This window comes from Pseudorca crassidens, chromosome 14, assembly GCF_039906515.1.
Source record: "Pseudorca crassidens isolate mPseCra1 chromosome 14, mPseCra1.hap1, whole genome shotgun sequence".
Classification (NCBI taxonomy): Eukaryota; Metazoa; Chordata; class Mammalia; order Artiodactyla; family Delphinidae; genus Pseudorca; species Pseudorca crassidens.
Window position 1 is genome coordinate 41,995,871 of NC_090309.1, and position 25,345 is coordinate 42,021,215.

General features: G+C 39.6%; 1 long non-coding RNA gene across 3 annotated transcripts in view; it reads right to left on the bottom strand.

The window, feature by feature from the left end:
• Nucleotides 1-25,345, bottom strand: part of LOC137205657 (uncharacterized) — a 587,325-nt gene that overhangs the window by 185,305 nt on the left and 376,675 nt on the right. For all 3 annotated transcript variants that reach the window (XR_010934242.1, XR_010934241.1, XR_010934240.1), the window contains exon 4: nt 4,133-4,300. This is a non-coding gene — a long non-coding RNA (uncharacterized lncRNA). The remainder of the gene's footprint in view (nt 1-4,132; nt 4,301-25,345) is intronic.

Sequence of the window (25,345 nt, forward strand, 5' to 3'; positions counted from 1 at the left end):
AGGGGCCCTGCAGCCCCCATGCTCTGCCCAGTTCTTTCACTGCCACAGAGTAACGGAGGCTTTTGCACTTTAATGATATTGTCTTGGGCTACTTCACACCTATCTCCAATTATGAATCTTAATACTCCCATTGTATCATACATATTAGATTTCCTCCCAATGTGTTTTTCAACTAGGGATAGTACCTTGTAGGGTTGTTATCAATGATCACATTTCTAAATAGTCAGCGGAGAGAATGAAAATGATTTACTCTATTAGGGTGAGGTCATTTGCATACTGTTAAGTGATTTGCATGCTGGCAGATCCTACAATTGTGTTTCAGCGGCTTCCCCTCATCTCTCCCTTCCTAACAAGGTGTAGCTTATTTTGCTCACTATAAAATTGTCCTTTATTTTTCTCTCTCACGCCATCCTCTCCCACTGGAGAATAACACCCACTAACACAAGCATGACATTGCAAGGTAGTCTCTATCTTCTGAGCTAATGTTCTCTTTGGCATAATTCATCAACCCCTCTGATTTTTCAGGGATGGTGACAATGGTGACTCCCCTAATATCTGAATGAAGTCCTTCATAAATATTTTGCTGAGTGATTGATATCTCCTCTAGTTATTTTTCTCACACCTCTTCCCCTCAGTATATAACAGATGGGATTCCATCATCAGAAGATCAGAAGCAGATGTTGTGGAAAAAGTACGAGGAGCCCAGAAGCCCTTGTTCCAGCCTCAGCTCCCCCATTAACTACCTCTGCCATCTCCACAAGTCACTTCACCTCTCTGGGCCTCCGTTTCCATGTCTGTAAATCGAAGATGAAAATGCCTTCTTCAGAGGCATACTAAGGTGATCAGAAAAGATATGTTTACAAAAATGCTTCCTAATGTAAAGTAGTTTGACACTTGGAATTTTGATAACTTTTAGCTAAATCATGTAGGCTTTTCAAAATCAGATGAAATATGAACTATTTGTTTCACCCATCCCCCTTATTAGCTTTTCATACTAATAAATAAACACACTTCTAGGAAAGTCAGTTACATTTTGAGAAATTCCGAATGACAAATTGTCAGACACTGAACAAAAGAATCATTTTAACCACCCCCACCTCCATCCTCCTCCATGTCTCATTAGCAAACATATTCTCCACCTTAATTTATGTAACTTATGAGGGACCCTGAAGGGAGAGGCAGGGCTCTAGCTTGATTTTTTGACTGAGCCTCATTCATTGAAGTAAGGTGTCAGGGCTGCCTGAGGATCTGGAAAGCATTTTGGAAGTAAGAAGCAGACAAATGTAAATCTTTTAAACCCTTGTGATAAGCAAACTCTCCTCAGTTCAACATATAAATATAAACACTAAATCAAATCAGATGCTTATACATTTTTTAATCCCATCATAAAACATTTTGTTTTGACAGCTTGGTAATGTAAAGTAAAAACACCGACAGCCAAAAGAATCAGCATCTTTGCCTGCCTACTACCTGAAAGTCTTTCCTGTATATAAATAGAAAAAAAAAAAAGAAAGTATGTTTATGTAAAGGGAAACACTGATTTACTAGAACTGATTGCTTCATAGTCTAATTACTTTTCAACTGGCTGTTCCAAATTAAGATGTCATTGATGGCTTTTGGTGATATATTTCATTTTAAGCAAATTTATTCTATAATAGAGTACATCATAATGGAAAGCAGAGTTCCTACTCTTCCCTCCTCTTTGTAGCCTGATATCTTGACAAGTAAATTAAATTTAGCAGTTAAAATGCTTCCATTAGTAATTTTATTAAGTTAATTAAAGAATCTCTCTTTCTGAATTTTAACTACCTTCCTTTCAGAACAATGGTGATTTCTTTTTTTCTTTTCTAATTTCATGTATTTAGGGACTGTGATATATTCTAGGACCAATCAACCACTCTATCAATACTACATTTCTATGGGCAAGATGCTACCAAGCAAATCAAGTAAAAAGAAAAAAAAAAGAACTCCAAAGTCTGAAAGAGAGGGTCTGTTTCATATCACAGAAAGGGTTTTAATATCTTTAAAAGAAGGAGGAAAGAGGAGGAGGGGGAGTAAAACAGAAAGAGGAAAATATACTTTTTAAGTTATCTATGTTCTTGGGAAAAAAACAGAACTGCTAACTAGTGTCTCCACACAACAGGGTAAATCATAAATGGTTGGGGTAGAATTTAGTTCACAGAAAAATGCCAACTCTTTTATTCTTACTTAGTAAGTGTACAAGTATTACTAAGCAAGATACTGCAATTGGTGAAGCACAAGTTAAATGAAATCTTGGGCCCTCTCCAGGGAGCGGTATTTTGAAAGAACCCAAATACTTCTAAGAGATTTAGGGCAAAAAGAGTTGTCTTATTGACCACTGCCTGCTTCTTGTGGTTGGTGTTCTTGAACTCAAGAATTACAGAAATTATTTTTGGAACTGGAAGGGAGCATAGAGAAAATGTTATCTTACCCTCCTATGTTAAAGATAACGAAAGGGAGGGCCAGGAATTAGTAATACCACCACCACCAATAATAATAATAGCAGCTCTAACAAAGGTGACTAAATATTTATTGAATTCATCACTGTGAAGGATCACATACATTATCACACTAAAAAGCCCCAGAAGGGGAATTCTTTGAATGTCCCAACATTATAGATATGAGAAATAGTGCATAACAAAGATTAACTTGTGCAAAATCTATGCGACTCCAAAGTCCTGTGCTATAACTAGTACACATCATTACCTTAGATGAATGACTCGGGGTCATGCAACTAGTTAGTGCTTTCCCCAGGGTTAGAGTTCAGGAAACCTGCTTCCCAGCTCTGCTCTTTACAAACTAGGCCATATAAGGAGGACTGGAAATCCAGTGGTTGTGCTGAGGCATGGGCATTGAGAACACAGGATGATTTACTTTAAAAGGAATCCCATTGCCAAGGTGCCTGATAGAATATTTGCGTTATGGGTGAAACCTTATCAATGTCTGCATTCATGTGTTCAGACCCAAAGTGACATTTCATCTAAAATTTGGGATCCCGCCTTTTACTCATTCATTGATGAAATGGAGATCCAAGAATACAGTCATGGTCATTACTATCAATATCTCCCAACTTCTCTCATTTTCGAACACCCTCCCCATCCCCTTGAACAGCCCACTCTGGGAGTTCGCATGCTCACTGTTCAATCCCCATCATTCCTGTGGGGATTGAAGTCACTCCAAGTGACTTCAAGTCACTCCACCACCCGGCCAAATCCTCGTGATCCATCCTTGCTGAGTACAGTCCTTCACAGTCACACCTCAGATATCACCCCACCAACTTCTGCTCTTTTTCTCCGGGGGGACTGAATGCCTTTCATAGCTATGTTCCAAGCTGACTGCTTTTCTCATGAGAATAGATCACCATGGCTTTTTTTCTTTCTATTCTTTCCCCATTCTTCAGATTCTGTTTCCAAAAAAAAGCCCAAGAAAGGAATATGGCAACTCACAGATGCTTCCTGGCAGAACAGAAAAGATGAAGCCACAAACTATGTGATAGGCCAGAAGAGAGAGACAAGACTGAGACCACTTCATTCATATATGTTTTCCTTCCCTCCTTTTTCACACCAGGAAAAGCTAAAATGCAGATGTCTACCCCAGATGATCTTTGTGTATTCGGAGAGCCCAACCCCTCTTCTTCCTGCCTCCCTCCCTCTCTCCCAGTTCCTTCCTTCTTTTCCTTCCTTTCTTTCTTTTCCAACATCTAGATTACACAGGGATTAAGAGCTTTAGCACCCTTTGCCCCTGATTTGACCCCATGTCATCCCAGATATAGGTTTTCAAGATAGCACTCCATGGTTTCTGAAGCACAAGAAATTGGCAAATGTTCCCGGGACTGCTTTTATGGAGGATATTTCCTTTATTAAGCACACTCCTCTCCCCAAATGATGTCTTTAGAAAGAATCTAGCATTCTGCAATGTTTCTATAATTAATAGCTAGACCGACAGACCCAGAGGAAAAAGAGACTGGGTCATCCATTGTTTTTCTAATTAGAAATGGTACTCCCTGCCCTGACCCTTAGCTGAGGAAGAACACTACCTTTAGCCTGGAAGCATGTTTTCTATTTACCTGACCACACAGCAAACATGTTTTCATTAGAAATTTACCTCTTACCTCCTTCATATCCTGCCAGTCACATCGCATCTGTTCTTTGGTGAGGACCCTTTTCAATTATTTTGAGGATCTTCTTCTTTTTTATGTGGAGTTCCAGTCCAGTAGTGAAATCTGTTTCATATGTGTAATCAGTTTTCAGGTCTGGAAGGAGCCCAAATTGGTAAGTTCCTGGGAGTAAAAAAAGAAAAAAAAAAAAAACAGAATTTAATTGCAACCTGAGCTTATAGAAGATGAGAGAAGATAACTCAAAGGGGAAAGACCTAAAAAATCAACATTATGTCCTCTCCTCCAACCCAAGTCATTCTGGCCCGCCTTTCAAGATGGACAGATCAATTCAATGTATAGAACCACAAAAGAGCCATTGGGATTGTGAAATTATGTGGCAAAATTCCTATTAGTTGTCACGTGAAAAGAAGAATGTGCGATTTTAAAATAAAATACCAGAGAAAGATGTAACAAGTTTGATGTAGTCAATGTAGCTGGCCACAGTTGTGAAAGATTCGATAAGCTTCTTCTTTCTTGTCCTTCACCCTGGAGGCTTCTGAAGAGGCCTGAATATCTGGCTTACAATGAGTGATGCTACTTGAAATGAAAAGCAAGGAGATTGCAAATCACTCTTCTGCACAGGCATGGAATAAGCTATGGCATGGCTGATGGACAGATTCAGATATTTAAGTGAGTGTGATTTCCAACCAACAATTTCTAAACCCTACATTATCACTGACCTCCATCACATGATTGGACATGTTTACGAAGGTACACACAGCAGAGTGAAATTCGCTGGGAAAAACACTGAAGTCATTTTCCAACATCACAGCAGTATTTCTGCAAAATGAAGCCATGTTAACCCAATCACCAATATGGTCCACCTTTGCACTCTTCTGCTTAATGGTCTGAGTCCATTCCATCAAAGGAACTTTCTGTTTCAGGAATCCAGCTATGAGTTTGGTTGGAAGAAACCAAATGAGGTAAGTAATCTGATGTATGTGCTCAGTAAAGCTAAGTAAACCAAGAAAGGACTTGAAGACATGTACTTGAATAAACGACTTGAAGAAAAGACTATACTTTTGTCTATTTCTTCCTCTCTTTTTTCTTACAGGCAAAGATATCAGGATGGTGAAAACTACCCCAAGATAATTTTTTCCATGTGATTTGATTGGCCAGGAAGCAAAAGCAAAGCACCCAATTAGCAGCCTTTTAAATCAAACACAATTAACTGTACACTGAAATAGATGGTCTACAATTGCATGTTCAATTAAATAGCTGGAATCAACTGAAAGCCTCAATTGCACACTACAAGCTACATAGGTCTGTTCAGATTTCCTACTTCTTCATGAAGGTCCAAGACAGATACTTCCTCAAAAATTAAAAGCAGAAATTTTTGTTGTCTAGTAAGCACTCCTTAAAACCTTTATTGTAAATTAAATCAAATATTTGCATTAAGTCTTTTCTTGAGGAAAGCGGAGGCAGGGGGTGGGGTGGAGGTGGGATGAACTGGGAGATTGGGATTGACATACATACACTAATATGTATAAAATAGATAACAAATAAGAACCTGTTGTATAGCACGGGGAACTCCACTTCGCTGCACAGTAGAAACTAACACAACATTGTAAAACAACTATACCCCAATAAATAAATAAATAAATAAATAAATAAATAAATAAATAAATAAATAAATAATAAAATTAAAAAAATAATCTTTTCTTGAACCTTGTCAGAGAGAAAAATCAGAACACTACTAAAAATGCAAAGACTATTTTTCATGATTGCTAGTGCAATGGCTGTCTCTGTTCCAGCCTTACACTGTCTAAATTCCATCGAATCATTTCTGGGGACTCCCACTTCATCTAGTCCCAAGTTATATTCTGTGGTGTATTCCATACACATATGCAGTTCTACTTAGGCCAGTTGAGGTTATTTCCATTTGAACCATTGATAAGAAAACAGTGTTGATAACAGCCATTAGGTAGCACAGCTATCTACAATTATAGCCATCCCAATTGCTAGCGATCTAGTGGTGAAAATTTCCACATTCCACTTAATCGTATAATGATTTATATATACATCTATTGGACTATAAGATACTCCAAGACAGAGACCACCTTATACATCTTTAAATCATTACAGCATCTGCCATAATATTGAGTATATTGGTCTTAAATGGTGAAATAAAACAATGAATGAATGAAGCAAGCAATTAATATTTAAATACAGGCAATAATTACTTGTGTTACAGTCACAGTATACAGAGAACTGCCTGGAGGAGCTTTCAGAGAGCAACAGAGGTTTGGCTGACTATTCTTGGAGAACACATTGACTGTTGGATGGAGACAGTTCACCAAGAAAGCAGATTTTGACCCTTCAAGAACTTCAATGTGATGATGAGTTTATGACAGTTCTAAAAGCCAACATACGGTTGGTGGCCAGATTGTGGTTCTGGACTGAGAGGCTTCCATTTGGAAGGCAGACAAGCATTTGAATTATGGGTCTAATGAAAGTGTCAATAGCAATCCTGTTACTGGAGGAGCTGTAAAACCCTGCTTAATGAACTAGGCAGGGACACAAAAACACAATGGTCTAAAATGTACTGTATGAGAAAATGATAATTAGCCCAGATTTCATGTACAAGATAAAATGCATAGGGATAATATTACCACTGAGCAATATTATTGCCCTTCAGGGGACTGTTTTGTTAACAGGGTTTGGCTCAGCCTTTCCCATCTTCCTTGTGTGAGTGGAGATGTACTATACAATCGTGAGCTGCGAGTCGGGGGAAAGAAGGTCAGATGTCAAAATTCCCATCAGAGATACTGACAAATGTTAATGACAGAAAGAAGTGTTCTGGCCTCATCAAGAGTTCATTCTTATTTAGGAGGCTTTATGCCATATAGGATAAGCCAAATGGCTTCCCACACAAGAGGAATGGGGGTGAACTAGAAAGTCATTCTCTAACCTTGAAGTCTACTTTTCTAGACCACCGGACATCAACCAGCGAAGTGAGGCAAGACAAGGCCACACCTGGAGGGGACAGTCTGGACCATAGCTACTGACTCCCATGCGACGAATTAGGGAGCTACTGAGGCAGCCCCGAGTATAGAAGGAAACAGTGAACTTGCAGTCAGGGAGCTGAGATTCTGGCCTTAGCTCTGTACTAACTCCGAATCTGAACTTTCTCATCTCTTCCAAAGGTGAATTAGAGTTCAAAAATTTTAAGGGGCTTACAAATCACCTGAGGATTCTGTTAAAAATACAGATTTTGATTTAGAAGGCTGCACTCTTCACATAACTTGTAATGCAGTTGGGGTGAGAAGGTGGAACAAGATATTTTTAAAAGCAAGGGGAAAATAATGTATTTTCTAAAATGCTAAATTATGGAGAATATAAGTTGTAAGAAATCAAGAAGGAGGTCACCCTGGACTTGGGTCAAGGGTGGATTCATGGAGAAAGGCTGGACGTGGGCCTGAAGTTCATTCATTCACAACCAATTTGTATGGCCGGCCGAGAAAGAAAGTTGGACAGTCAGTAGACAGATGAGGTGAGAAGATGAAGGGTCTTAAAGAATGGTGAAAGTGATCAGTGTTTGTTTTTGAGAATAAAAGGATCAGCAAGAGTATGTAGTGCAGACCAGGAGAAAGCAACATATGGGAAACTATTTTTCATCTTCAGCATATATTGGGCACCCAAAATCCATACTGCCAGCGGGGTGGGGAAAAGGGAGCAAGTGTTCCTAAGATAACCTAAAGGCAAATCATGTAAAAGCTAAACTTCCAGCCAGACAAAAGGCTATTTGTAAATTACTCCAGTTAATTTCCCAGGTCGTGATTGGTGATTGCCTCTCTCTGCAAAGCGGTTTATGACATTCTCAATTAAGAATTTGCTATAAAAATGAATGAATGAAGTATTTCAAAACTACTATGAGATATTAAAAATGAGTCACTTTTAAAAAGTGGTTTTGTTTCCTGTGTTCTGGATAATGCATTTGAGAATGTAGTTTCCAGCCTCACCCATAACACCATTGTGAAATCAAATTGAATGACTCTCTGCTCTTAGAATGATCCCTCATTCAAATGCATTCAGTAAATAAAGCCCAAACACAATGAGGCACTTTTCATAGAGCATCCCTGAGAGCTAGGGCCTGGTCTCTCTCACCATATGAAGCTGAGATTGAAGTAAATGAAGCATTCACCCACACTGACTGCATAATACATAGTGGCTTATTGTTTACTAAGCTCTTGCATGTACACTATCTCATTTGATCCTCACAACAACCCTACAAAAACAACACTGTTGGTTTATTATCCCCATTTAACAGATGTAGCATTTAGAGCTCAGAGTGGTCAGTGACTTGCCCAAAGTCACACAGCAATCCAAAAGGTACTTTAAATCTTCTCAGCCCCTTCCTTCTCTCCTCCCCAGAACAGGAAACATATTTTTAAGTACAAAACAATATAATCAGTAGAACTATTACGAAAACTGGGCAGAATATTTAATTCATTCAGACGAATTTTGTAATCCTCCGGTGATTTTGTAAATACCGAGGAATTCATTTTCCACCTCCTGCAATTCTGTGAATTCTATCCTGGACAAAAGGTCATCCAAATATGATCCTTGCTCAGAGTTATGGAAATGTATGCAGTCTAAAAGAATATGGGCCAAATGCAGAGTAAAAATATCAGTGAAACTCCCAGTGCCATTTTCTCTTGCTGCCTCAAATCCTTTTTGAAATTAGGCAGGTTATAAATCATAAAAAAATAAAAATGCAAACTTCTGCCCTAAATTCAATTATCATATATTAGAGGGGGTCATGAGTGCAGTAGATTGGAGAGTGAGTAAAACAAGACTGAAATAGGTATGGTGGGAAAGCCAGAGACAGGTAGAAAGAATTTTTTTGAAAAAATTTTCAATTTACTTACATCCATAGAACATACTGAAAATTATCTGAAAAGCAACAGAAAATACAATTTTCTCAAAGTCAACATCTTTTCAGCCTCTAGTCCTACTCAGCTGGAATTTGGTTTGGGGAGTGCTACTGAACCAGGTTCCTTCTGCCCAACGCGCAGCAAGCCAAAACACTGAGATGCCGAGGTTTGCAGCAAAGAGAGGGTTTATTTGCAAGGCAGCTAAGCAAGGACACAGCAGAACGAGTCTCAGACTCCCAAAGGCAAGGGGCCCAGGTTATTTACGGGATAAAGAATAAAGAAGCAGTGCAGTCCGAGGCGTGGGGAGCGTGGGGAGCGTGGGGAACGTGGGGAGAGGTGATTGGAAAAAGGTGCCGTGATCTTCATTCTGTGCAGGTGTAACTAAGCTACAGGCCTTGGCACGTTCAAAAATGGAGGTGCTTGGCACAGTCTGAGGGTGGCATTTTTGAAAGGTCACCATGGGGACAGTTGTACGTCCCCAGTTGGAGGGCCGGTGGTCCTATCCAGTCTTAACCAGCTCAGCCGGAACTAGACTTCAAGTTCCTGGAAAGCAACTCAGGCAAACATCTTGTTTATGCTACGTGCTCCTTGGAGGACATGCAAGTCTTAAAATGACCTTGATTAGTGAAGGCAGGTGAAATGGATTTGACTCATTACCCACAGTTTCAGGAGACAGGAGATTAATGCCTCTTAAAAGTTAGACTGGGTCAAAGCTGTTCGGAGGAGCACCTAGAAGCCTTGTCGTCCCGGAGGAAGGGGTTAACAGAATTAAGGATAGCTTCATTTTCTAACATTGCCTTGCAAACACCATTTCTACAGTCATCAGGGCCAACCCTCTCGTTCTTCATTCAGCCCTCTGCTTCCATCTTCATTTTGGCTGTGCGGTCATTTATGCAGCAGGAACCTGTCCAGCACCTAGACACAGACCACACTGTCTGGCCTCCCACATCCACATCCACTGTTGAGGGAACTTATTCGTTCTAAGGGCCCTTTTCCTTAAAATGTCTAATTCCATCCTCTCCTAAGTTACAATGTATCTATTCACCTGTGTGTAACTGTGAATAGCTACAGAGCTTCTGAAAATCCAAAGTTTCTTATTTTTTTGTTATAAGGCACAAGTTTTTGCTTTTTTTCTTTTAACATCTTTATTGGAGTATAATTGCTTTACAATGCTGTGTTAGTTTCTGCTTTATAACAAAGTGAATCAGTTAAACATATACATATGTCTCCATATCTCTTCCCTCTTGCATTTCCCTCCCTCCCACCCTCCCCATCCCACCCCTCTAGGTTGTCACAAAGCACCAAGCTGATCTCCCTGTGCTATGCAGCTGATTCCCACTAGCTATCTATTTTACGTTTGGTAGTGTATATATGTCCATGCCACTCTCTCACTTTGTCCCAGCTTACTCTTCCCCCTGCCTGTATCCTCAAGTCCATTCTCTAGTAGGTCTGCATCTTTGTTCCCGTCTTGCCACTAGGTTCTTCATGACCACTTTTTTTTTTTTGATTCCATATATATGTGGTAGCATACGGTATTTGCTTTTCACTTTCTGACTTACTTCACTCTGTATGACAGTCTCTAGGTCCATCCACCTCACTACAAATAACTCAGTTTCGTTCCTTTTTATGGCTAATATTCCATTGTATATATGCGCCACATCTTCTTTATCCATTCATCAGTTGATGGCCACTTAGGTTGTTACCATGTCCTGCCTATTGTAAATAGAGCTGCAATGAACATTTTGGTACATGACTCTTTTTGAATTATGATTTTCTCAGGGTATATGCCCAGTAGTAGGACTACTGGGTCGTGTGGTAGTTCTATTTTTAGTTTTTTAAGGAACCTCCATACTGTTCTCCATAGTGGCTATATCAACTTACATTCCCACCAACAGTGCAAGAGGGTTCCCTTTTCTCCACACCCTCTCCAGCATTTATTGTTTGTAAATTTTTTGATGATGGCCATTCTGACCGGTGTGAGATGATATTTCATTGTGGTTTTGATTTGCATTTCTCTAATGATTAAGGATGTTGAGCATTCTTTCATGTGTCTTTTGGCAATCTGTATATCTTCTTTAGAGAAATGTCTATTTAGGTCTTCTGCCCATTTTTGGATTCGGTTGTTTGTTTTTTTGATATTGAGCTGCATAAGCTGCTTGCAAATTTTGGAGATAAATCCTTTGTCAGTTGTTTCATTTGCAAATATATTCTCCCATTCTGAGGGTTGTCTAAACGTCTTGATTATGGATTCCTTCGCTGTACAAAAGCTTTTAAGTTTCATTAGGTCCCATTTGTTTATTTTTGTTTTTATGTCCATTTCTCTAGGAGGTGGGTCAAAAAGGATCTTTCTGTGATTTATGTCATAGAGTGTTCTGCCAATGTTTCCCTCGAACAGTTTGATGGTGTCCGGCCTTACACTTAGGTCTTTAATCCAGTTTGAGTTTACTTTTGTGTATGGTGTTAGGGAGTGTTCTAATTTCATTCTTTTAAATGTACCTGTCCAGTTTTCCCAGCACCACTTATTGAAAAGGCTGTCTTTTCTCCACTGTATATTATTGCCTCCTTTATCAAAGATAAGGTGACCATATGGGCGTGGGTTTATCTCTGGGCTTTCTATCCTGTTCCACTGATATATATTTCGGTTTCTGTGCCAGTACCATACTGTCTTGATTACTGTAGCTTTGTAGTATAGTCTGAAGTCAGAGAGCCTGATTCCTCCAGCTCCATTTTTCTTTCTCAAGATTGCTTTGGCTAATCGAGGTCTTTTGTGTTTCCATACAAATTGTGAAATTTTTTGTTCTAGCACAGGCTCCGACGCGCAGGCTCAGCGGCCATGGCTCATGGGCCTAGCCACTCCACGGCATGTGGGATGCCATTGGTAGTTTGTTAGGGATTGCATTGAATCTGTAGATTGCTTTAGGTATAAGGGTCATTTTAACAATGTTGATTCTTCCAATCCAAGAACATGGTATATCTCTCCATCTATTTCTATCATCTTTAATTTCTTTCATCATTGTCTTATAATTTTCTGCATATATGTCTTTTGTCTCCTTAGGTAGGTTTATTCCTAGATATTTTATTCTTTTTGTTGCAATGGTAAATGGGAGTGTTTTCTGAATTTCACTTTCAGATCTTTCATCATTAGTGTATAGGAATGCCAGAGATTTCTGTGCATTAATTTTGTATCCTGCTACTTTACCAAATTCATTGATTAGCTCTAGAAGTTTTCTGGTAGCATCTTTAGGATTCTCTATGTATAGTATCATGTCATCTGCAAACAGTGACAGCTTTATTTCTTCTTTTCCAATTTGAATCCCTTTTATTTCTTTTTCTTCTCTGATTGCTGTGGCTAAAACTTCCAAAACTATGTTGAATAATAGTAGTGAGGGTGGGCAACCTTGTCTTGTTCCTAATCTTAGTGGAAATGGTTTCAGTTTTTCACCATTGAGGACGATGTTGGCTGTAGGTTTATTATATATGGTCTTAATTGTGTTGAGAAAAGTTCCCTCTATGCCTACTTTCTGGAGGGTTTTTTATCATAAATGAGTGTTGAATTTTCTCAAAAGCTTTCTCTGCATCTACTGGGAAGATCATATGGGTTTTCTCCTTCAATTTGTTAATATGGTGTATCACGTTGATTGATTTGCGTATATGGAAGAATCCTTGCATTCCTGGGATAAGCCCCACTTGATCATGGTGTATGATCCTTTTAATGTGCTGTTGGATTCCGTTTGCTAGTATTTTGTTGAGGATTTTTGCATCTATGTTCATCAGTGAAATTGGCCTGTAGTTTTCTTTCTTTGTGACATCCTTGTCTGGTTTTGGTATCAGAGTGATGGTGGCCTCGTAGAATTAGTTTGGGAGTGTTCCTCCCTCTGCTATATTTTGGAAGAGTTTGAGAAGGATAGCTGTTAGCTCTTCTCTAAATGTTTGATAGAATTCGCCTGTGAAGCCATCTGGTCCTGGGTTTTTGTTTGTTGGAAGATTTTTAATCACAGTTTCAGTTTCAGTGCTTGTGATTGGTCTGTTCATATTTTCTATTTCTTCCTGGTTCAGTCTCAGCAGATTGTGCATTTCTAAGAATTTTTCCATTTCTTCCAGGTTGTCCATTTTATTGGCATAGAGTTGCCTGTAGTAATCTCTCATGATCCTTTGTATTTCTGCAGTGTCAGTTGTTACTTCTCCTTTTTCATTTCTAATTCTATTGATTTGAGTCTTCTCCCTTTTTTTCTTGGTAAGTCTGGCTAATGGTTTATCAATTTGTTTATCTTCTCAAAGAACAAGCTTTTAGTTTTATTGATCTTTGCTATCATTTCCTTCATTTCTTTTTCATTTATTTCTGATCTGATCTTTATGATTTCTTTCCTTCTGCTAACTTTGGGGGTTTTTTGTTCTTCTTTCTCTAATTGCTTTAGGTGCAAGGTTAGGTTGTTTATTTGAGATGTTTCTTAAGGTAGGATTGTATTGCTATAAACTTCCCTCTTAGGACTGCTTTTGCTGCATCCCATAGGTTTTGGGTCGTTGTGTTTTCATTGTCATTTGTTTCTAGGTATTTTTTTATTTCCTCTTCGATTTCTTCAGTGATCTCTTGGTTATTAAGTAGTGTCTTGTTTAGCCTCCACGTGTTTGTATTTTTTTACAGATTTTTTCCTGTAATTGATACCTAGTCTCATAGCATTGTGGTCAGAAAAGATACCTGATATGATTTCAATTTTCTTAAATTTACCAACGCTTGATTTGTGACCCAACATATGATCTATCCTGGAGAATGTTCCATGAGGACTTGGGAAGAATGTGTATTCTTTTGTTTTTGGATGGAATGATCTGTAAATATCAATTAAGTCCATCTTCTTTAATGTATCATTTAAAGCTTGTGTTTCCTTATTTATTTTCATTTTGGATGATCTGTCCATTGGTGAGAGTGGGGTGTTAAAAGTCCCCTACTATGATTGTGTTACTGTCGATTTCCCCTTTTATGGCTGTTAGCACTTGCCTTATGTATTGATGTGCTCCTATGTTGGGTGCATAAATATTTACTATTGTTATATCTTCTTCTTGGATTGGTCCTTTGATCATTCTGTAGTGTTCTTCTTTGTCTCTTGTACTAGTCTTTGTTTTAAAGTCTATTTTGTCTGATATGAGAATTGCTACTCCAGCTTTCTTCTGATTTCCATTTGCATGGAATATCTTTTTCCATCCCCTTACTTTCAGTGTGTATGTGTCCCTAGGTCTGAATGGGGTCTCTTGTAGACAGCATATATACGGGTCTTGTTTTTGTATCCATTCAGCCAATCTATATCTTTTGTTTGGAGCATTTAATCCATTTACATTTAAGGTAATTATCAATATGTATGTTCCTATTCCCATTTTCTTAATTGTTTTGGGTTTATTATTGTAGGTCTTTTCCTTCTCTTGTGTTTCTTGCCTAGAGAAGTTCCTTCAGCATTTGTTGTAAAGCTGGTTTTGTGGTGCTGATTTCTCTTAGCTTTTCCTTGTCTGTAAAGGTTTTAATTTCTCCATCGAATCTGAATGAGATCCTTGCTGGGTAGAGTAATCTTGGTTGTAGGTTTTTCCCTTTCATCACTTTAAATATGTCCTGCCACTCCCTTCTGGCTTGCAGAGTTTCTGCTGAAATATCAGCTGTTAACCTTATGGGGATTCCCTTATCTGTTATTTGTTGTTTTTCCCTTGCTGCTTTTAATGTTTGTTCTTTGTATTTAATTTTTGATAGTTTGATTCATATGTGTCTTGGCGTGTTTCTCCTTGGATTTATTGTGTATGGGACTCACTTTGCTTCCTGGACTTAGTCGATTAACTATTTCCTTTCCCATATTAGGGAAGTTTTCAACTATAACCTCTTAAAATATTTTCTCAGTCCCTTTCTTTTTGTCTTCTTCATCTGGGACCCCTATAATCTGTATGTTGGTGCATTTAATGTTGTCCCAGAGGTCTCTGAGACTGTCCTCAATTCTTTTTTTGTGTGTGGTACGCAGGCCTCTCACTGTTGTGGCCTCTCCCATTGTGGAGCACAGGCTCTGGACGTGCAGGCTCAGCGGCCATGGCTCATGGGCCTAGCCACTCCATGGCATGTGGGATCTTCCCAGACTGGGGCACAAACCCGTGTCCCCTGCATTGGCAGGCAGACTCTCAACCAATGTGCCAACAGGGAAGCCGTGTCCTCAATTCTTTTCATTCGTTTTTCTTTATCCTGCTCTGCAGTAATTATTTCCACTATTTTATCTTCCAGGTCAATTATCTGTTCTTCTGCCTCAGTTATTCTGCTACACGCCTCTGCGTGTATGTCACCTGAGGGCGTTTGTTCTTCGCTCAGACAGGACAGGGTTAATGTAGCAGCTGATTCAGGGGCTCTGGCTCACCCTGGCCGGGGGGAGGGAGGGGTACGGATGCAGCGCAAGCCTGCGGCGGCAGAGGCCACTGTGACGTTGCACCAGCCTGAAGCGTGCCGTGCGTTCTCCTGGGGAAGTTGTCCCTGGTTCACGGGACCCTGGCAGTGGCGGGCTGCACAGGCTCCCCGGAATGGGGGTGTGGATAGTGACCTGTGCTTGCACACAGGCTTCTTGGTGGTGGCAGCAGCAGCCTTAGCGTCTCATGCCCGTCTCTGGGGTCCACGTTGATAGCCGTGGCTCGCGCCCATCTCTGGAGCTCCTTTAAGCGGCGCTCTTAATCCCGTCTCCTCGCGCACCAGGAGCAAAGGGGGAAGAAAACGTCTCTTCCCTCTTCGGCAGCTCCAGACATTTTTCCGGACTCCCTCCTGGCTAGCCGTGGTGCACTAGCCCCCTTCAGGCTGTGTTCATGCCGCCAACCCCAGTCTTCTCCCTGCGCTCCAACTGAAGCCCGAGCCTCAGCTTGCAGCCCCGCCCGCCCCGGTGGGTGAGCAGACAAGCCTCTTGGGCTGGTGAGTGCGGCACCGATCCTCTGTGCGGGAATCTCTCCGCTTTGACCTCCTCACCCCTGTGACTGCACTCTCCTCCCCGGCTCCGAAGCTTCCCCCCTCCGCCACCCGCAGTCTCCGCCCGCAAAGGAGCTTCTAGTGTGTGGAAGCCTTTCCTCCTTCACAGCTCCCTCCCACTGGTGCAGGTCCCGTCTCTATTCTTTTGTCTCTGTTTATTCTTTTTTCTTTTGCCCTACCCAGGTACGTGGGGAGTTTCTTGCCTTTTGGGAGGTATGAGGTCTTCTGCCAGCGTTCAGTAGGTGTTCTGTAGCAGTTGTTCCACATGTAGATGTATTTCTGATGTATTTCTGATGTATTTGTGGAGAGGAAGGTGATCTCCGCGTCTTAGTCTTCCGCCATCTTGAAGCTCCTCCTCCAACAGTAAAGTTTCTTTATTGTAGATGCTTCCATTTGTGAGTCATGGAACTGAGGGAGCCATAATTATATCAGTTCATATTTGAGGCACGGCATTCTTGCCTGTACTTCTAATAACTAATCCATATAATCCAATCATCCAAAGACACCAAAGCGTCTTTATTCTTGCCCATTAAAAATAAAAGACATAGGTCACTTTTCCAAGGTTTATCCTTCAAAAGGTAAGATGACTCAGAACCAAGGTTAAATTACCTGGTACTTTTAGGTATTAGGAAATATAATTCTACCAACATTTCTCCACATTTTCGTACTTGATTTTAAAAACAATATTCGTCATGCTCAGACTTTACAACTCCTCTATATTAAAAGCCAGGTTGAAGTCTTTAAACCATTTTAAGTGTTATGACCGGTGGCTCCAAGAGTGAGGTTTTGTTTAGATCACATAAGACTTTAGTTGTTGATTGAAACCTGGCTTGATGCCTCTATATATCTAAATAATTAGGAAAAAATACATTTAAATGAGAAGCAGATGCTGTTTCCAGATTTCTATTTTCACTGTACAGAATAAATAGAAGCTTTCATCTCTGCATTTACTCTTTGGATATGGTGCATACCACATGAATCATTATTTAAAACATAGGGCATTTCTTTCACAAAGGTAAAGGAAATAGGGGTCTTCTGGAGAACTCATTCCTTCGAAACACTTTCTACTCCAAGAAAACTCAACAGGGTTATTCATTCTCCACCACTCCTTCCTCTGCTTCCACACCTGGTACTAAGCCAGTAGACCCAAACAGAGTAAGTGAAGGCTGGTGCTGAATGCGGCCATGGCAGGTCCCGCGGGTGATCGGTAGCTTGTCATTGGCAACAGACGACAAACACTGCAAATGCTCAGTGTTCATCTTATCAGATGCAAAACCAATTAAGCAGAAACTATACCCAGGCCAGGGAAAATAGAGGACAAGACATCACAGGGCACCTTTGGAAATAGAGAAGAGTTTTCTCCAGCTTCTTTCTCTGTTGCCATGTCAACACTCTTGCAGGTGGAGTACATTTTCAGTTTCTCTTCTCAGCTGGTAAGTTACACACTCAGTTCTTGAGCCAATTTTAAGTGCTTGAGGTGTTTGGATGGAGGAGATATGTAAACAGAGGGCAAAGGCCTGCACAACTTCAAAGCAAAGGACGTGTATACCCACAGGTTCCAAAGTTTGGTCTTCTGTGCTGATAGCTATGGTGAGACAAGCCAAATCAGCTACTAACCCCCAAAAGAATTGGTGGGCAGTGAAACTATAATGTAATTTACTGAAACCACTTGTTTATTTATTCCCTCTCACCACCCCCCATGCCCACCATTCACTCATTTTTTTTCTTTTTTTTCTTGGTGTATAGTTGACATACAATCTCGTATTAGCTTCAGGTGTACAACATAGTGATTTGATATTTTTAGAGATTGTACTCCATATAGCCCACCATTCATTCTTTAATGCTTTCTCTGTTGCTTGCCATCCTCCCTGGCCCCAAGTCTAGCACAGTGACTGGCACAGATCAGTTATCAATCAATCAATCAATATTTGTGGACTGACACAGGAGTGGATATAATCTGAATGTTTATTCACTGCCCTGAAATAAATTCCCATAGTTTATGAGCTACATGAATACACAGAATAGTAGCTGCCACTTAAGTATCACTTGCCACCTCAAGCATCGTGAAGTTTTTTACTTGTATAATATTAATTTCAACACTCAAAATGATAACAGAAAGTAAGCATGATTCTTTCCATTTTATATATAGGAAACCAGAGAGTCAGGTAGGTGAACTGACTTGCCTAAGATGCAGCCAGTAAGTGGCAACACTCTAGTCTGACTGACTCCATACCCCTTATATATTCTGTAACCACTGGGTTTCAAAAGTTTCGAAAGCTTGTTCTAATACAATGTGCTACAGACTTAGATTGAACCCAGAATGAAAGAGTAAAAATTCCACCAATTAATTAGCCCTTGGAATATCAGAATCAGGTTGTCCCTACATAGGCGGTGAGTCAGCTGTTCTCAGAATGAACCAAATGAGCAATGTGGTCTTTCAACACAGGAAAGATTTGAAAGGTTCAGCCAGATGAATTATGTTGCTGTGAAATAAACAAAGGTGAAAAATTCATCCAGAACTTTTGATCTGAACAGACACTGAAGCAATTGTATCCCATATGTGTACACATAGATCCAAAAGAAAATCACTCAGTGTTAGAAATAGAGAATATATATATTATTACTGTGCTGCTGCTGTCGCTGCTACTATTATGAATGATAATAATTATTATTTGTTTTCATTATTCTAATTCAGACTTATTGAGAGCTTGTTTTACACCAAGCTTTGTGACAGATGCTTTACATACATTTTCTCATTTAATCTTCAAACAACTCCCTGAGGTAGGCATAATTAGAATCCTCATTTTCCACATTAAAAAATGTGAAGTTAAAGAAGGTAACTAGCGTGTCTATGGCCAAACAGCTAGTAATGGTGGAACCAGGCAAAAAACCAGGTCTGTCTAGGCCCAAGCTGTAACCTTATCTAATATTACATTGTGTTTCCCTGATTGCTACACAATTATGATGCCTGCGGCCCTATAATTTTAATTTTGTAAAAGCTTTACGTATATCGTACCTTGGTTTGGCTGCCAACCTGAGGTCAGAGACAATAAGTATACACTATAGGGTCATCATTTTGCTGGTGGAAAGATGAGCAAGTATTAAAATTTAAAAGTATGCCCCCAAAATTTCATGGGTTCCCTTTTCTCAAATTAGGAATATTGAGGTTTTTCTTTTTCTTTTTTTTGCGGTACGCAGGCCCCTCACTGCTGTGGCCTCTTCTGTTGCGGAGCACAGGCTCCAGACGCGCAGGCTCAGCGGCCATGGCTCACGGGCCCAGCCACTCCGCGGCATGTGGGATCTTCCCGGACCGGAGCACGGACCCGTGGTCCCCTGCATCGGCAGGCAGACTCCCAACCACTGCGCCACCAGGGAAGCCCCGGTTTTTCTTTTTTTATAAAAGTATTTTACAAGGACGGGGAGCTTGCTATGAAAATATGTGGTAGTGCCTGCTAATGATGGGCTTGTCCTAGACTAACTCAGCATGTGGTCCATACTCTCCATTCAGTGGCTGGTATTTGACATGTCTTTGGAGAAATTCTGGTATGTTCTCTAGAGTTCTTCTTTTAAACAGGCTGAATAAAATGGAATATTTTTCTGGCAGTATTTTGAACCCTTAGCTCCTGGCTCTGGATGAAATCTGAAAATACAACGGATTTCCATTCATGGAAAATGAGATGAAGGATAAAGCTAAGTGACCTTTTGAGAACACTTTAAAATTATATTCTGTTTATTGAGTTCATGTCTTGGTCCAAGGTTCAGAACGATATTCATTCTGTATGAATAGGTTTTTTCTTAAATCATCACAAAGAGGGTTTTTAGCATATGAAAATACAGTGTAAAAGGAAAAGATTCATTTGGATGTTTAGGAACCACACATGTGTTTAGGAACCAGGAGATACAATTCTCCCTTTGGATAGCTGTAAGAATTGGGGTCTTCATTTAAATTCTCTGAGCCTCAGTTTCCTTATTGTAAAATGTAGGGCTGGATCTAGCTTGTCTCAAAATTACTATGGAATTAGAAATCTATGATTCTTTCAATCCACCTTAGATTCAACCCTTACCTGTGCATTTACACTGCAAACGATCACATAAGAACTGAAGAGAGCCCCTCTATAAATTCCTAGGAAATAATTTGACAGTGTGACCAGATTATAAATAGCTCTAGTTGTCTAACGCATACAAGAAGGTAACAAGATTTTTCAACTTGGTACAGCAATGATGATTATCTCAGCCTTTTTAGGTTTTTTTCATTGTCCTGAAACATAGGTATCAAGGAAATAGAAAGTAGAAACTCTGCGTATTTACTCCTGATGCGGATAACATCTATATTTGACATTCTGGAATAACAACATCTCCAGCAGCAACTAAGATATGCATGTTTCAGACCTGAGAAACTTTTAAAATCCCCTTTTAAGCAATGCAGCCACAGAAGACTCTTAATAATTGATTATAATTGATTTTAACCTTGTCCTAACCTGGGCAAAATGGCAAAGCCAATCATCTTTGTCCAGATGGGGTATGAGAAAAGAGCCCCAAGTCCAGATCTTTAAAAGCTCCAGACATGAGCAGAAGATAAAATATTTAGTCTGTCAAAGCCTTGACCTCCCAATTCCAGCCAGTTTTGAACTTGAATTGATTTCCGACAAGGCATCTGGGAGATGATTACAACAAAATGCACTAAAGCTGGTCAGTCTTTATTTTAACATCCCAGCAGCTTAACCTGTTAATAACAGCAATTGTTTTAGATACAATACCAATTTCTGTAACTGACGCAAGAAATGGATGACAGCAGCACAGTCTCCCAGGCAGAGTAATAACAAAAAAAAAAAAAGAAGAAAAGAAAAGGAAAAAAAAAAAGCACAGCCCGTCACAGAAGAGGTGCTGGCAGTGTTTTTCAAAGAAACCTCAGCTTTCAGGGACCCAGACACCATCAGGGACCAAATTCTACAGTCTAAAAACAATTCTTAGCCAAAGAAGGTTGCATGTTGAGAGAGAAATCACTGTAAGCCACGCAATCTGGAATCACATCTGTGTTCTGCCAATGAAAGCTGAGCTATCTTGGGCAAGTCACTCCACATATCTGTGCCTAATTTGCTTTGTTTGAAAGAGTGCTTCCTGATAAAAACATCATGTGGGCCACAAATGTGAAGCACGCATATGTAATTTAAAATTTTCTAGTAGCCACATTGAAAAATAGTTTTAAAAAGGCAAGTTAATTTTGATATCTTATTTAATATATTAAAAATTTAACCATTTCAACATGTCATCTGTACAAACTTGTTTATGCACTATTTTAAATTTGTTTTTGTACTAAGTCTTCAAAAACCAGTGTATATTTTGTACTCATGGCACATTTCAATTCAGATTAGCCACATTCCAGGTGCTCACATGTGGCTAGGGGCTACCGTATTGGACAGTAGAAGTTTGAAAAATAAGCAGGTTGGACTAAACATCTCTAGGGTTTTCCCTATAACATGCCATGATGATTCTAAATGTTGCTTCTGCTGTTCTTCAATTTAAATCAGCCACAAGTTGAAAGTGCAGATGTGGCCGGTTGGTAGTTGAGATCAGGATGTGAGAGTGATTGCAACTGTGGCTACAAGTTGGAGCTCAGCCATCAGTAAGGTCTGCATTTATGTGTGGACATGGCCTTTAACCCCATCCCTGAGCAGCTGTGTTACATCAGGTGGTCATAAGTGGTGTAGGGTGGGTGGACAGAGTGGGTGGGTGCAGACATTTTCATGACATAGTCCAGCATATTCTATTAAATGAAACGATAAACAGCGTCCCCATCATTTATTGAGCACTACTTATGTACCATTTGTATTACATATACAAAATCATGTAATCATCTTAACCACCCTTTGAGGTGGGAATCATTAACTTTATTTAGTAAGTGGGGGACTGATCCTGAAAGAGACAAATTATTCTGCCCAATGTCAGACTCCTAGAAGTATGGTATGTGGATTTGAACCCAGTTTTTCCAGACCCTGAGACCTGTCTCTTGACTACCATGATATACTGCTTACAAACAAATAATAACTTTGGTCTTCTACCTCACTCCTATGAAGGTTACCCAAATTGTAGAGAGAATGAAGAATAGGCATACAAGGATTAAAGATGTTGCTTTCACTTTCTAATGACTAAGGAAGTCAGAAACAGTACAAAGATAATGTTCTAATAAACAAACGCGTCTTCTCTCTCAGTCAAGCATACTTGCTAAAAAACGAAGAAAGAAGTAAGAAGAGAGGGGAGGAAGCGGGGAGAGGGAGGGACTCTGGGGGAGTGAAGGAAGGAAGGAAGGAAGGGAGGGACGGAGGGAGGGAGGGAAGGGGAGAGTCACCAAGTATTGAGGCATTTCAACAGAGACTCAAGGCTCTGGCCAAAGAATCATGGCAACATTTTCCCTCTCTTAAACATGGGCTGCACATTCATGGTTCACACTCAGACCACAATACACCTTATGGCAAATAAATACATCATTCCTGGTGAAATGTTGAGGAAGCCTCCTTTACACACTGAATATGCCTATGCTCAGAGATTCACGCTCAAAGATAGACTCCTGCCATCTCTTTGTAACCAGACTGCCAATATTAAGAGGAAAAAGATTAAATATCTGGATTTTATTTATTTTTAAGAATTTTACATAACAGACTATTAGTCATTTGATAGTTCTTTCTACACTGGGGAAGTGGTCAGACATGAGAAATAGGACCGTATAGAGGTATTTCTGTTACATTATGTGTTATTTTTCTTTTCTGATGTCCAAGGGAATAGAGATAGGTCCAACTGGTAATTTGGGAGTAAAAGTTTCTTTCGAAAACCTCATGTGAGCTGCATTTGTTAACTTGATTTAAAACTAACTTTCCAGTAGAGACATTTGGGAAGGGCCCAGTGACCAATCTGCGGACAGCTCCCTGCAGCTGGGCCTTGACAAGTCCATCATCACCTGTGAACTAATCTAGAATCACAAAGTCTAATCACCCATGTTTATGGTGTCTTGACTTCATGAGTCACTAATACCATGGCTGTAGGCAGACTTTTCTTCAACTTAACCAATCACAAGTTAATATTTTATATACACAGGATAATAACTGTTTATATGTATTGTATGTTTACTCTGTACCAAGCCATGTTTGAATGCTTTATATGGATTATTTAGTCCTCATCATGTAGGTACCCTTACTACACCCATTTTACAGACAAGGAACTAAGGTATATAATGCTTATAACAGTAACAAGTAATATGGTTCCCATTTTTTCTTATCCTGATCTTCTAGTACATTTCTCATAGTCTCGTTAGCAACTTCCATCCAGCCATGACTTCACCTTAATCTAGGCTTTAGTCTATCCATCATTCTTAATCCTAATAAAAAAGTTCTGCGTTTATTGGCAGTAAAGGAGGATTTATGTTTCACGCATTCTATCAGTTATTTATGTATAAAAAACAACCTCATAAAGTTGTGGATTAAAATTAAAAACAATTTTATGTGTATTTTACTACAATTTCAAAAATTGAAAAAATTAATTCAAAAATAAAAAAGTAAAAACAATTTTATTTCTTTATGATTCTGCAGGTCAACAATTTAGACTAAACTCAACTAGACAGTTCTTCTGCTAGTCTTACCAGGGGTCACTCACATAACTATAGTTGTCTGGTGGCTCAGCAAAGGCTGGATGATCTGGGATGGCCTCAGTCACTTCTCTAGAGGTTGGTGTTGCCTGTCAGCTGGGTCACCTGTCTCCAATAGGCTAGCCACTGCTTCTAATCATGGCAACTGCATTCCAAGTTCCAATCTGAAAACACTTTTAAAACCTCTGTTTGTATCATATTGATTGATGTCCTCTTGGCCAAAGCAAGTCTCATGCTCAAGTCCAGGATCAAAGTTGGAGGAAAGGGGTCCATAACAGTATAACACACAAGAAACACCTTCCATATTCTTCTTCTCTTTCAAAACGATCAAAACAACTTAAGCCCAAGCAGAAGACTGAATAAGAGAAGGAAATCCAAATGTCCTTCTAAGCCAAGAATATATCAAATTCTAAATTTGGTGTTAAGTTTGAGCCTCAGATGTACATGAATACCAAGTCCCACATCTCCACTGAAATATATTTCTTTTCATAATATGTTTTGGAAAGATGGCCACCAGTTTTGTGTTTAAATGAAAAACAATATTTCATTTGAGGGCAAAACAACATTGAGTATTTTTTACAAGACTCCACTGGATGATGACAATAGCTAATGCTGTGTTTTTGCCATGGGAACTTTTGTTTTACTGAACCACTAAAATTACAATCAGATGTGCTCATCTTCTGTTGAAGTAATGAACAATGGTATGTCTGAGCGAGAAATTCAAAGTGCATCATTTATCTTATCCTATTTTCAATTAGGCCGAATAAAGTTGGTTCCAAACTACATCACAGAAACAGGGTGAGAAAATTTATTATACCACTAGAGTGCTAATCTTAGCAGATGGTAGAAAAAATATTTTTAGCATGAAATATGCTAAAGCAATAAATCTGAACAAGGTGGATCTTATCAACTAATATCTCCCCAGTGTGAGGTAAAACTCCTGCATGACAACTCAGCATTCTTATGAAGTCTGGTGGATGTGGTTAGATATGGCCCTCAATGAGAGAGGAGAAAAACAACAAAAATGAGTCTCACATGAGAAAACAAACCATATACCTAGGGCACTGCACTGAATTAAAAACAAAACAAGAATAAAGTGACTGTGTTATGTTTTCAATGCTCTTAAATTTTATTTCTGAAATCATGCCTACCCGAGTCTTGTCAGTTCTCCATTTGGGAATTTTCCAAATTGGAAAATTTACAAGAAGACTATTAGGTCAGTTTTAGAGTAGAGATGAGCACATTGCTACAGTCACACGTTGCTATGGATTACCATTAGCCAAGGCACACATCCAATGAGAGAGCCCAGAGAGGGGTCTCTTACACACTGTGCTCTGACTCATGACACCTGAATGAGAGCTCCCAGTCCCAGGGGTACATCTGGTTCATGGTTCATCCGTATCCAGCTGCTAAGCCCAAGCAGATGGAGTAGGTTGCTCCTTCAGAACAGACAGAATGTGATACTAAAGAGTTCTACTTCCAAAGGAATATGTACAAAATGGAAGAGTAAGAAACAACAGAGTTAAAGCTATCATGTGTTTGCAAAGTTTGTCTGAGAGGTAGTTGAGCTGGATATATTTCAGGGTGACCATAAACTATGTGTTTTGTAGCCACCTTATAACTGATTAATGTTCATGAAAAGAAGTAATGTGCTAGAGTAGGTTAGAGTAGTGGTGGGTCTGGGG